Source organism: Pinus tabuliformis, chromosome 2_2 (assembly GCF_031772625.1).
Source record: "Pinus tabuliformis cultivar Carrire ecotype Pingquan chromosome 2_2, CPIR1, whole genome shotgun sequence".
In the NCBI taxonomy this organism is placed as follows: Eukaryota; Viridiplantae; Streptophyta; class Pinopsida; order Pinales; family Pinaceae; genus Pinus; species Pinus tabuliformis.
The window spans coordinates 288,405,955-288,421,133 of record NC_142300.1 but is presented as its reverse complement, the minus strand read 5'-3'; positions in this window follow the sequence as shown (position 1 = coordinate 288,421,133).

Here is a 15,179-nt window from a genome sequence, read left to right as displayed (position 1 = left end):
ACTTACAAGCACCACTCCACATGCATCAAGGGGAACTACAAAAAATTATACTTCATCAATAAAATCAATACTGATAGAAAATCTGATTTTGGACTGTTTGGTTACCTTTATTTTTGCATCCTTATTTACACATCCTTACGAATATGGGTTTGGATGATCACAAACTTCCAATCCTAATTTGTCGATTAACTCCGCTACAATGAGAATCACTTGTGATCTTAAGTCAAATAGAGCATCAAATTTTGTCTTATTGACTTGTATCTTTATATGCAAGACTCTGGTCATTTTGTTTTCTTCCTGTTGTTGAAGGCTACTCAAATTCACCCCCTTCTGTGGTGATGTACAAACAATCTTCTCATTTGGATGCAACTTCCAACGCTTCTCCTTTGCATGACCATCAATGTTATAATGGTTGCAATGGTTGTTTGGAGTTTGAGACTGATGTGTTATGGCTGCTGTCATTTTTTCTTTTCTCCATTTCCACTTCTTCTTCCCCTCCTTGGAAGTTTCTTGGTGCTCCTTCTACTTTTACCCACTTTATTTTCCTTTCTTTGGGCCTATGTTCTCTAGGTAGGGTGCCTTTTCTTAGGCCTCATCCACTGTTTTGGGTTTGAACAACATCATTTTCTTCTACAGTTAGCTCTATAAACCCCCCAAACACGCGAGGAGTGCATCTGGGTTCTTCGAGGAGATACCACGCATTATGGGTATTTTCCTAAATTAAGTGATGTACTCTTGTACACTCAACCCCTACCTCTGCCCTAAGCAATATTTTCATCTCCACTGGTCGTCTACATACCTAATAGGTTAAAATTGTGACCTTGTGAGAGTTTTAAATTCTTCCCTCTTAGTCATTGGAGGATCTCACTGCAACCTTAAGTTCTCCATTTAGCTTTCTGTCATGTCCCTTTTCAAATGATCATCACAAGAGGGTGACTAATTAGCATATCTAATTCCCATAGGTTATAGTCAGGATATAGGGAGTCACTTAATTTAATTATTTAATGTCATCCTAAGGTGATATTGAATAATTAAATTAAAGAAGGGATTATTAAGTGACTTTTGATTTAATTAATAAATAAAACTTATAAATTCACTTTATTATTAAAAAGTGACTCATAGTATTTCTCCGACCCGTGGTCTTTGGATGGGGAAAATTATAAAAAGAAAGACGAGAGTTCATTCAATATATGATTGGATATTCAATGAATTGATATTGGAGCTCTAGTAGTTTATTGTGTGAGGGGAAACCCTTGTGGAAATCTCAGTTTTGGTGTTGGAACTATACACCTAGATGGTGACGATTAGTTTCAGTGGTGAAACATCCACCTTAGCTAGTCAAGAGGGAGAACCATTGCAGGTTCTTCATTAGTGCTTAACGAGGAAGGAAATCTAGAAAAGGGTCGAATTATTCCAGTATTTATAGACGTCGGATTTAGGAGCCAATGAAATTGTGCTAGTATAACTACAACTAGGGTTGATCGTGGAGGATTTTCTAGAGTGGGCTGAGCTATTCTATTGTCAGGTTTCCAAATATAAAGTAATGTGAATTATCCTCAATGTATTTAATAAAATTGGTTGGAATTTGATGTGGTATTTTCTTTTAAAAATTTGTGGTTATTTACTCTCCTAATTATTTATTGGAATTTATTTAAATTTTCAACAAATTGTGTATATAAATTTTATGAAGAAGTTTGGGATAGAAAAATTCTTTAAAAAATTATAAAATGAAATAAAAAGGATATTACACTTTCCGATGAGGGTGCCCTCTAATTTTAGCTGAGAAAATGAAATTTTGTATTCTTCCTCTATACGATGAACACTAAAATAAACTTCTAATTACTACAACTAGTGATTTAACTTCCACTATAAGGAAAATAACTTCTAGCGGAGTTTATAACAGAGGCTTTTAGTGTTATAAAATTGGAAACAATTGTCAAAAAAACATACACTAAAACATCTATTTGTGATAGCAGATGTTTTAGCGGAGGTTTTAATGGAACTTTATGACAATTGAAAAAAATTGGGCGATCAAAGGTTTTAACGAATGTTTTTTTGTGGTGTGTTTCATGCAACAAGTAACACTTGTGCGCTAAATCGAGCGGCATACACACCTAAAAGCACTGAGGCTTTGAATGCAAAGAACACTGACACATAATATACACTGCACTAGTGCTCTTACATCAAATAGCCCTAGGGTGTTCTTGTAAGGAACAACACTGGGGCACCCAAAAAATAATAGTTGCACCAATATCCAAATATATCAGCATTCTTCGTTGGAACTCTTGTCAGTGCTCGAGCTACTTCCATGACTTGGGGTTATTTGGAGGAATGTTTTATTTATTGCATCGATTGTTTTCGTCTTCTTGATCTTGTTCAATTTGCAAACATAAAAATAAAGTGTAATGAGTGTATATACATTGGTGAGAACAATGAAAAATAAAATAAACAATATACATCAATGTAAATCGAATAGCAATGTACCATAGCAAGAAGTGAGTCATAAGTTGTGCACATGGTTTCAAAACCAAGTCTCATGCCTTGTTGCAACAAGTCTTCTGGTGGTGTAGTTCCATACTTTGGTTCCTACATGTTTTAAACCTCATTATTAATCATAGATTTAATACAAAATATTTTTTTGTTCTATTAATTATAAACTCATAGAAGTAAAACAACATAGATATTTACAAATTCCACAATTAATTTTTGATATGCCAACATATACTCACAACCCTTATTTAACTTAATGTCAATCAATTCTTTTGATGGCTCTTCTTTGTATGTTAGCACCTATTCGAACACACTCAAGGATGGTTGCTGTAAAACAACTTAAAATATGCAAAAATGAAACCTTGAGTTCTTATAAGGAAATATTAACAATTACTCACAAACTTTGAAAATGATATTTTTCTTCCTTGTCGTCCTGTTTTATGTGTTGAATGATTTCTATCTTGTTTTCTTTTCCGCAAGAAAACACTTGAAAATTAATATTTAATGCAAAATTGTTTTTTTTATATGTACAAAGTCAATCATGATTACATATATTTGAAGCACGTTGTTGTTGAGATGGATCCTCTTATGATCCAAAATCTTTTGCTTATATATGTGTTAAATAATTACTTGCATAAATTGTAGCTTAACATAGAAAACTTAATGTGCACATCAGAGAAGAGGAGAAACACATAAAGCATGAAAGAAGACAACAAGAAAAGGAGTTTTAGATCTCCATACTGAAAAATGGCCAAAAATGTAGAATTTTGATGGAGAAACGGACAGCGCCTGCATTCATGGCATCGAGAAGTGCTGGAACCATATAAAATTTATCAAATCTGGTAAAGTGAAATTTCGGCCCTCCTGCAAAATTTTGCCTCGAATTGTGTGCACTACCTCCTCTACCTGGGCACATTGATAAACTATGTTTAAATAAAATAGTGGTGGCGTATTTTCCCAAGTTGGCGGTTGGCTGAGTTGGTTAGGGGTCCGGTTGATATGGAGGAGGTCGAGCGGTCAAACCCCGCCTCCTCTTTTTTTATACATCACAAATGAATCCTTTTCTAAATTTAAAATATTGGTTGGGTCGGGCCCACCTTGGGTGGCCTGCCCACCTACCTCCACTGGCTCCATCGTATTTAGGCAGTGGTTGCGTGTCTCGGGGTCAGGTCAGTGCCCTAAGGGCCGACCCACCCAACTCCGTTGCATATAGAATAATGGTGTGGGCTATGGGTTGTGGGGTAGCGGGGTCATGGCCGCCCACCTCATTTATTGTTGTTGGTTCCGTGGGAGGGGTCGGGGGTCGTGGCCCGCCCCTCCACCAATACTTTATATTGTTACATGTATGGGTTGGGGTGGCGGGGTTGGTGGCCCGCCACCCTGCCCCCCTTTTTTATATTTTTCTTGTTAAAAAAAAACCAATTGCACATTTTTGAAAATTTGGTTTTTGACCGAAGGAGTCGTTTTAACCAGGCAACGATTTTTCCCAAAATCTGGCCAGAGTTGGCCGGATTTCGTCTGCCGGAAAAGTCCAAATTGTGTCTTTGTTAAGCCTACCCATTCATCAAATAGTCAACCCAACTTTGACTGCCTCTATCTCCTTCATCCGGACTCGGATTGGAGTGTCGTTCACACCGTTGTAATCAAAGCGACGAGCACTTCGATCTGATGTCAAGTTCATCATATTTGCACCACTTTGAATTTGGAGGCTTTTCCATGCCACTGGTGTCTAGAGATCCACGTGGATCATCCTATAATGCAATTATGTACATTTCTTTGACCATCTCCTTACACACTTTTTTTGATATTCCTAGTGGCATGTTTTGCATATCAGCACGTTGATCATTTGAGATTTTATAATCTTCATGAAAAAAGTAATTAACTATTTTTATAATGATATATGAAAACTAAATATAACAAAATTGATATTAATAAATGAATGGTTTATTGTAATATATACATATAGTTCTAGAAAATCATTTTATATAATTAGGAATATTACCTTTTGAATGATTCTTTTTTGTTGTTGTATGTTTTTTCTATTGCAAGTCTAACATGTCTCATTGACCATTGCTCTTGAAATGCTTCCTGTAGTTTAGATATAATTTAGTTCTTAGAATCATTGGATTGATTTTTGTAATATAAGTGGAAAGTACGTCTATACATTCGTTCCACTAGATCCCTCATAGTTCTGTAAAAAATTATATATTACAGAGCAATGGAACATATAAAATATTGCAGAAACACAAACATAGAAAACACATAAAACAAGAGAGACACAGATATACGTGGTTCAACCAATTTGGGCTACATCCACGGAGAAACAGTCAGTCCTTCCTATTATATTATCCAGCAAAATTAAGAGATACAACCTACAACGAATCCGTTGTAATTTCCTCTTCACTCTCACATAGTCTCCTCTCTCTTTTTCACTTAGAATACACGTATACACCACCGCAATACAATCCGCTCATATAAATTGAGGGGTTGCCTTCTAGGGAAAAAACCCTAAATTAAACATAACTTCTACCATCAGATCATCTGCCTAATGAACGACCCAGATTAACTACAAAATTAAAATATTTTAAAAGACAATTTTACATCTATTTTTGGCTTTAGGGGACGATGGCGATTAAATGGGCGTCATTGCCGCCCCGTTAAAAACTGGGGTCCAATCCGTTGATACCTCTTAATAAATAATATAATCAGGTTGCACACCCAATAATTTTTTCCTCCTTTCATTAACCTCTAGCACCACTCTAGATGAGCTAAGGACCAATTCATTATCATTTACATGTTCTATAATTTTTCTTTTCTTAGAACGACATTGATCTTTTCCTTTGTTGTTGCTCCTTGTAGAACATTAAACATATATGAATTAATAAATTGTTTGAAACATGTTATTTAATATTCTTAAGGATATTATTAATGAAAAAAAAAACTCATATTTAATAGTAATTTTTAACTCACCTTATTCATCATTCCGCAATTTTTTTTATCATGCTTTTACACTCTTCTACACTTAGATTAGACATTATCTTATGACCTTGTTCATTTTTTGGCTATGTGTGACTCACACCAACCAATACATATTAGATAAGCTTACATATAGTTCAAACATAATAATTTGGTAAAGAATTTACAAAAAACTTGTCTTCTTTGCTTTTTTTGATGTGTTATCATTGTGTCGATCCATATTTTTGTTACCTAAGACCATCTCAGACATTTTTTATTATTATTATCAATATACAACTTGTACCATTCACTACAGAAGCCATTAAATATATTTTACAAATAAATCAAATAATTTTCAACCAGAAAAGCCTCTGGTAACAACTGTGTTTTTATGCATCAACGCACCGGTGCGTTTATAACATTAAATGTACTGGGCATTTAATAATTTAGCACCGTCATGGAAAATTAATTTTAAATTATGACAGTGCAATTGGTAACGATAAACGTATCGGTGATATTTGGAAGAAGCGAACTAGTGCGTTATATTACACTAGGAGCAACGATGAACAAACTAGATAAAGTTTTATAATATACCGGTGCACTGTATTACACAGGGAGAATCAGTGTGTTATATTACATAGGGCGCACTGCAGAACATATAGTTCTTTAAAAAAAATAGAGAGGGTCGACAGTGTTTGGATCTAATTCAATAAGTGATTTCTCTACTTTACATGTCAAACGACCTATATATAGTAAGTACACAAACCAATTAAATCTAAAATGCTTAAACTGAAAAACCGTAATTATGAACTGGTAGAGAAAATTAAACCTTAAGGTGACTTTTTGCAGGAAAAAACAAGGGCTTAAGGTAAATATTGATTTTTTTTTTAATTTTAATTAAATTTAAATAGGAACAAAGATTGTAAAAAAATTTACTAGTAAAATATATAGTAATTTTTTTATTAAAAGGGGTTTTTTATTTTTATTTTTTTTCTCTGAATTGTGAATATATTTAACAAAGATTGTAAATATTTTAACAGACAAATTTAATATTTTTGCTATCAAGGGTTTTGAGTGAATCAGCATACCTTTCAACTTTTGATTTTTCGGTGGATCCAAAATATTTTGCAACTCCATAGTGCTCCGAGTATGACTATCTTGCAAATTATCTCTCTTTTAATTAAACCCTAACAGAAATTGCAAAAAAAATTATTAGTAAAATAAACAATAAAAATTTAAAAATTTACTATGCATGTTTTTGAATGAATCATCAGACCTTTCAACTTTTACTCTTCTGAATAGTTATGCTGCTCCAAAGAATTATCTTGTTGCACAGTGCACCTGGTATGTCTCCCTAGCAAATCACTCCGTTGAAATTTTGGGTAAAATAATGAAATGGTGAATAACTTTTTATTATTTAAAAGACTTTATGAAATTAGATTTCGAAAAACCAATTGCTGCTCATTTTTTAATTAAAAATAATAATAATAATAATTAAATTTTTCTTTTTTCAATTTCTCCTCACGTCGGTGCGTTTGATAGTCAAGCACACCGACATTTTCGGGGCGTCAAATTTTTTCAACGCACTCACATGATACACTTTTATTTTTTTCAAAATCCCGAAACGGTGCGATTATTTTCTTAACACCGACGTGGTTTCTATTTAAAAGCACCAGTGCTCTAAGTGTTATAAGAGCACCAAGTTGGTTGAATTTGTTTTTATTTTTTAAAAATTGGAAATAGTTGCATAGCGATGCCGTCTTTTTTTTAAACGCGTCGGTGTGTTTTTTTAGAAGCACACTGAGATGATAACCATTTTTTTGTGAGAATGTTGGAAACGGTGCACGTATTATTTGATCACCCCGGTGCTAGTATTATTTAAATGTACTAGTGCGCTTGGTTTTGATAAGCGCACCGGTCATGTTTAAAATCTATCTAAAATTTTAAAATGGCATATTAATCTCAAATTATCCTTTAGAATGCATCCACATGAATTAGAGTAGTTCATAGTATACGTTTTCCACTTAAAGTCGCCTTATTCTTGAAAAATGATTTGAAAACTATATTGAAATTCAGATTGTGGTTATATAGTTCTCGAGATAATTTTTAGATATGCACACAAAATTTTATTTCTAATTTTTCTCAAATGGCCAATATTTCAAATTCCAGCGCATTCCATATTGTTGATCAAATTCTTTCACGAAGTTCTCCCTTTCCATCTCTAGTAAGTTCATATTTTATTTATATTTTGATTATCCAATTGAATTTTTTTTAATCCATGAAAATTTGAATAAAAATGTATCGAAATTTACAAGATCCTGATTTAGAATCGAGTAAAGATGCAGGAAATATTCCTCCATTTCAAAAACGTCACAAGCTCTTATCAGGAGCATCATATCGCAAGCAATTGATAAATGAAAATGGACAACCTCTTCACCCTGCCAATTGGAACATGGCATCTTATAGCCTCAATCCTAGATCAACAATGGTAATAATTGTTTGGTATAATGTATTTTCAACAAACCAATTGCGTTGACGTGCTTACTAATATCATTGATATTGTACTAATGACATTTAATCTTTTTTGAAATTAGGATTCTAGTGATGATGAGCAACCCGCCTACCATCTTCCGGTGCACCCCACTACAATGTCAACTCGAGAGAAGGTTGCATTAGGAGCTAGACTCAGAGAGGAAGCATACAAAGAATGGTTGAATCAACCACTTATCCAATTCCCACTACGTCCAGATACACAAATAGGAATGACTACAACAATAGTAGTTCTTCATAACAACTTGGCAATGGAGGCAATAAAATAGAGGTTGGTATGGATGATTAATTACGAGAACGACTGCCATAGAGGCTATGTTGTTAGATGCATTCTAGAACGATGAGATAGGGGATGATGCTCATATCACTAATACCTTATTCAAAAGCCTGAAATCTGCTTCCACCACCCCTCTCTTTGGATCTGGCGGCAAGTCAAAGTCTAATATTACCTCTATCATCTAGAGGCTCAACCATTGTGAAGAAGATATTGGGACACCCTCTCTGATCAATCCCCACGTACGAAAATGACATCGTGACAAACACATGGTCATCCTCACTGGCCAGTAGCGTCAGTGCCTCAGGAAAAATCCTAGCCTTATACTCCGGCATGCCCCTCTTAGGCATTATCTGCCCCCACATGCGCATATAGACCTCATTGATCAGCCTAGGAGGGTGACGATCAAATTTAGGTCTCATCTCTGGAAACCTCTCAAAAAATAAACAAAAAAGCTCAGAAGTGAAATGGAAAGTCTCCCTCCCATGTTTCAATGCACGACATCTATCTAAAGCCTTACAAATCTGCCTCAAAAAATGGCAGACCATCTGATGCAACGTGGCACCTGAATCAAAGAATCAACATAATACAAAATAGGGCAACTAATATGTTGCCCATCACTACTAGAGTGTGCAATCGTGATGACTAATAACGAGATGCCCCAAACCTCCTTTGCAGCAAAAGAAAAAATTCGTAGTTGTCCACCACTAACCCAAAAATATGATGGATGGACAACATGAGGCCCAACATATCTCTGAGTGTACGCAAGTTAACTCTCAGCCACAACCCTATGGGAGACATCAGGGAACTAGGGAAAATCCTCCCCTCTCCTGGATAGGCTAGTGATAAAGTATATATCCTCCTTAGTGGGCCTATACCACGCCCTAGGATTGACATGGAAAGCTTGCTCCTGGGAACTCCATCGGCGGATTAGATGTGCCAATAAGACTAAGTGTGCCTTTAGGGATGTAACCTCCTCATAATACTTGACGCAGCCTACATTCCTCAAGAATGCTCAGGTCGTTGCAGTAATAGGATGTTCAGACTATATTATATGGGGCCACCTGTTACTCCTGCTCCTGATGTTGATCCCTCTTCTGACGTCTTTGCTACATGATTGAGCTATAAAATACATCAGCCTCATACATAAAATACATTTTTATTATTATTAAATGAAACGTGTATTTATAAACATGGAAAAATAACTTTCAATTAAAAAAAAAAAACACTTGTGTGCTCAAAACAGACATGCACAGGCTCTGGTGCACTTTCAACTATAACCACACTAATATCAGTGTGCACATAAGTATGATGCACCGTTGTTGGTTCACAAATTTAAATTTTGATATTGGTGTGGCACACTTGTGCATTGGTGTGCATGAATAACCTTTTAGCACCGGTACAAAACGTTCAAGTTATCAAACGAATCGAGCTATAACTATATTTTTAAATATTATTTTTGCTGTGCATTTGGTAAATATAAATACACGGGGTGTGACGCACCATTGTACAATTTGTTGCGTCTTTCTTGATGCATTTCATTTACAAAATGCACTGCAACAATGGCGGTGCATTATGTTCACGCACCAAAATGAGGTACACCCTGTAAATTTACAGGGCGTACAACTACCAGTGCGAGCTGAACATATCGAGCGCACCACGCAGTGATTTTTTTCTTCTTCAAAAATAGTGGCAAATTTAACCTAATTTGCAATTTTAATTCGCTAAAAAATTCAATTACAAAGAAACATAGACATTACCTAGAAATTTGGTCGTTGGGGAAGAATTGTGGACACATAATGGAGATTTTTTTTTAGCACAATTTGAAAAGAAAATTCAGACAATGAGCATGGTACGAAAGGATGGTGAGCAAGAGAAGCACCGACGTCAGCACGATAGCATGTGGCAAGAGTGGCATCGGTGCTTCACAACTCTCCCACACTCTAGATTGTAAAAATGAAAACGACAGACGAGAGGTTTTTTTTTAACCCTCCTCCAATGTGTTTATCTAACCGCACCAATGTGTGATATATCCAAAAGCACCACGCTTTTTTTTAATTAAAAAAATATTACGGTGCTTTTCTCGAGATGCCCTGGGGCATGTCTATACAGGATCGCATTAGTGTTATGCTTTTACTATAGCACCGCTATTTCTTTGGAAATTAAAAACTGCATAGTGGTGCACTTTAAAATATGCCCCAGGGCGATTTGATAAATTTACCACACTAGAGCGTCGTTGGAAAACAACACTGCTTTTTTCTGAAATTTAAAACTATAGTGGTGCTCCTTACTAGTATGCACTGAGACATTTTACTATATGAAGGACACTAGTGCTATTGACTATTCAAGCACTGGTGTGTTGTCTAATTTAGTGCACTGTGTTTTTATTTTTATTTTATAAAAATATTTTTTCTCACTGTGCACCATGTTATATACAACATCGATGCTTGTATGGATAGTAAAGCATAGATGCTTGTATTTATAGTAAAGCACTAGTGCGTTTGTAACTTTTATATGCATCATCCTAAAAACATCCGCTAAAACATTTGCCCGCGCACCTTTGCTACAAATAGATTTTTGGGCTATTTTTATAGGGACTTCCGCAAAAACTTCTGCTAGAAGGTCTTTCCCTTATAGTGTTCAGAGTGTCAATCTTACTATGACACACCTTGATGTTGACATTCACTTTCACTTTAAATAGGGACTATGGATTGTTCACGACACTCAAATGGGGTTGTTCCTTTCCACGTTATTTCTTAGATTCCCTCTTTGGTTCTTCTCAATTTGTCGATTTAACCTCTAATTCGACCTCCACATTAGAACCTCCATTTTCTCCGAATAATTCAAACTTATTGGTCAAAGCCACCATGAGGAGGCCCACATTACAATTTATACTTGCAACTCATTCTTCCAACTATGAAAACCTCTCCTCTGTGAGATCTTTAGGGTTATTAACATATTCATTGGCCATTGTTGAGGTTTTATGAATTTTGGCTTAAGCGATTTGGATCCCCTACAAATCCCCACAATATAACAATTTTTAATACTAGTATGATCTATAAACTGCCATGGATATTCCATTGGAAAATCCATCCCAACAAATTTGATAAAATTATACTTAAAAATCTAAAATCTATATACTATGAGGGTTATTTTTCCATGGAATTCTAGATTTTATATGTAATTATTTTATGTATGCAACCTACAAAAGCCAGAAAATAGAGAATAGAAAAAAATAAAATCACTCACAACCATATGAACGCAAGACATACCCTGGGAGACATTTTCTACTCTCTCTTTCTCTGAACAGAAATGGATGCAAGTACAAATAAGTAAGACCTATGGCCTATGGGGTGCTACAATGCATAGATCCTCTTCATTTTCTCTCCCTCTATCCACTCTTAACTTCTTTGCTCATCTATGGAACAAAATTCACTCGAATAGAATGAAACCCCTTTTCCACCTAGTGGCCTGGTTATATCACAAACCGATATCCTACTAGTGGTTAGGTTTGAATCATTCAACTCTTATCTAGACTTAAAAATTTGACTTTTCTAGACTCTTATTCATCATGATCACATGGCTAGCCCTTTTTCCATGAATAATGGGGGACGACGCAAAATCCTTTCGAATTATAATGGTCAATTTCGATAGGTTAACTTATAAGAGGCATAAATTTCTCATACGAGCTCTGATTGAGGTGATTCTTGCGTTGTTAAAAATGCATAGACATGCATATTAGGGAATATAGGTCCATAGTAAGGTTTGGACCATACAAGTGTTCATCTTATTCCTTTTCCAAACATTTTTTTTATAAAATTTACTCAAAATATTGTTAGAATATGTTGGAGTTTCATATTCAAATTATTGATCATGTACCATCTAAGTACTCCATGGGTTTTTCAAGGCACTAAATCCATTTATGCTTTCAAAAATATAATTTAAAAAATGAAAAAATATGATCTCACCATGAATCATATTGTCAAATTCCGATTAAAATGACCAAAACGTAGAACCTTTACACTATGTCATACTTTATATTTTTTCTTTTGTAAAACTAATTTCTACTTTGTCATCAAAACAATACAATGAAGCAAGTTATAATTTACCTTATTGTACCACTTGGGAAATCATACCAGTGGCATGTTAGAAAATCATAAAGGAAAAAATATTTTCTTATATAGATAATTACTTGTGATTCTTTTATCTTTATGTTCTTCTTTTATCTTTTAGTTCATCAAGCAATTACCAATTTAATAACACAAGGACAAAAGATGTAGGTGAACGACTAGGAAAAAAACCCCTATCTAGGGGAAAACCCAGTCAAAAATTCGTCCTTAAATAGTTTCTTGAGATAACCCAAGACTCTAGACCCAGACAGAGACTCCCTCCACACCAAGTCAGCCCTCAAGCCTTCTTGCAGATGACAACCCTTCACAAGCAACTTTGACCTAGGAGGATCAGCAGCAGCTTCGACCCAACAGCAGTAGCAACAACAACTTCAACCAAACTTGGAGAAATTTTATCTCCCTTGATACACCTTGGAATTGAGTGAGATTTGTCCCAAAATTTCGATCTTGGGATTTACTATCTCCTTAAAGAAACTTGCGGTCCTTTCCAAGCCTTCTTCTAGCCCTTTCTCAAGTTCACACTTTTTGAGCTTCGAGCTTCTAGCTTCAGAGATTGAACTATGAGAGAAAGAATGAAATGCTCCAAATGAATTCGAATTCCTTGTACTTATAGCCTTCCAGGGAAGTTGAATTACTTGTCTTGATGCTGACTTGGTGTGGAGGAGATTAAATTCATTTTTGACTTAAAAATAATTCTTTTTACATGATCTGAAAGCCTAATAAGTGTCTTTTTTAATGTATAATGACTCTAATGACTCAGAATAAATCCTAGAAGTCCTCAATGGGGACTTTGACCTAAAACATGATGACCCAAGCATGAAACCCATGCTTTAATAAGTCACGGAAATAATAATAAAAATATGTTCTTCATTCTTTTGATAAGTACATCTCAAATATACTTATGGAGACCCAACCTACTTACAGATTTAAACACTCACTCTTAACTAAGGAGGTATTCATCAGTACAAGTACATGGAAGATCTCAGAACACATGAATCATGAATAATTTTTAAGCACCGCAATGCCATGGACTAGATTCCTGACCAGGGAAATCTATCCAAGGTCCTCCAACAGTTTAGGCACCGCAATGTGATGGACTAGATTCCTAAATAGGGAAATTTATCCAAGTGGGACTAAGATGGACTAAATCTTTCAGCCTCTCTAGGCACCATCAAGCTTACTTACTAACCATCAACCCAGGGATCTAGCTGTGTATCCGAGGTCAGAGCTCGATGACTAAGGCCACCCTCCCTACTTCGGGAACTAGACATAAACACATAGTGCTAGGAAAATGTCCTCCCAGGAAATGTTTCACACACAAAGCCTCAACTTCTAATTGGTAACAAATCCTCCCCAATCAAACAGATTGGAAACAAATCATTCCAATCAAACTGATCGACAACTCTAAACATGTTATCAAACTTCTAATAGATTTACATGTACAAACACAACCCCAATAAGTAACATACATTCAAATGTACATAAACAGCTACAAACCTCTAAGGTCTTCCAGCCAACTTGATGTTGCTTCTCAACTTTTCATAGTAGGACTTAGAGTTTTTCTCAAGGAATATTGACAGAATATTCCTCAACCATACAGCTTCCTATCCTACTTCTCATGTAGCAACATATTCCACAAATCGATCCATTTTTCTTATCTCAGCATTCCTTCAAAATACATTCTCCAATTTCTTTTATCAAGGTGTCCATCACTATGATATGACCTCCCTCTTAACTAGGGAGATTCCTTTCATCTAAGCTCCCTCTTAACTTAGGGAGATTTCTTTCATTCAAGATCCCTCTTAACCTTGGGAGATTTCATCTAGGCTCCCTCTTAACTTAGGGAATTCTACTTCTTTTCTACGACACCAGAGAATCTTTTATGGCTTTCATCCTCTTCATTAGAGTTATCATGATCATCATCATTCATATCATACTTATCACATCAATTTTCCTTTACAAGCATTTTCACCAACTTGAAGATTGTGTACCTGCACAACTTAGAGAGAAAGTACAACCAAATCTATAGAAGCATGAAGTTAACCATATCAAAATCACGGAAGCATTCAAATTTATATATCATATGCTCAGTCCTTTGCCACGTAGTCTGACCGGAATATGGATCTACATCTTTTCCTTTATCTTCCTAGTCTCTTATGCCTCTTTTTCCCTGACCCGAGGCTCCACCGCGAGGTTGAGACTTCACCATATCTACCAAGTTCAGGCTCCCTTTCTTCACCCTTCTCCCACTTTCTTGCGCTCGTGACCCAGCCCACTGTATAGAGGCCAAAAGTAAAGGCGGCGTAGGTGGACCTAGAATATAATGTACAAAGAACCACCTGAAAAACAAACATTAACTAAATCAATGGCCAGAAAAACAAATGCAACACCGGACAACACTGCATCCCTTCAGAATTCCACCACTCAAGACAACAAACATATATAATTAATAACCCTCTAGAGGTGGGAGGTATCACCAAAATAAGAACGGTGTCCCCCATGCCCCCATAAGCCCTGAGTATGTAGACTTGGCCCTGATAATTTTCCAAAACCCTTGCTCTCCTCAGAGATTGCCTCGACAATTCAGGCTTAAATTGGGAAACCTAATTATTAACATGCAGAGAAAACATAATGATAAAAAACTAAAAACCAGTGAATATGCCCATGTGAGAAATAATATTGTAAAAAAATATAGAAATTGACATTACATAATCGAGAAGGCCTATTGTAATATTCCAAGTATAAATTTTTACAAAGATAATCAAAGACATGCACAAAAA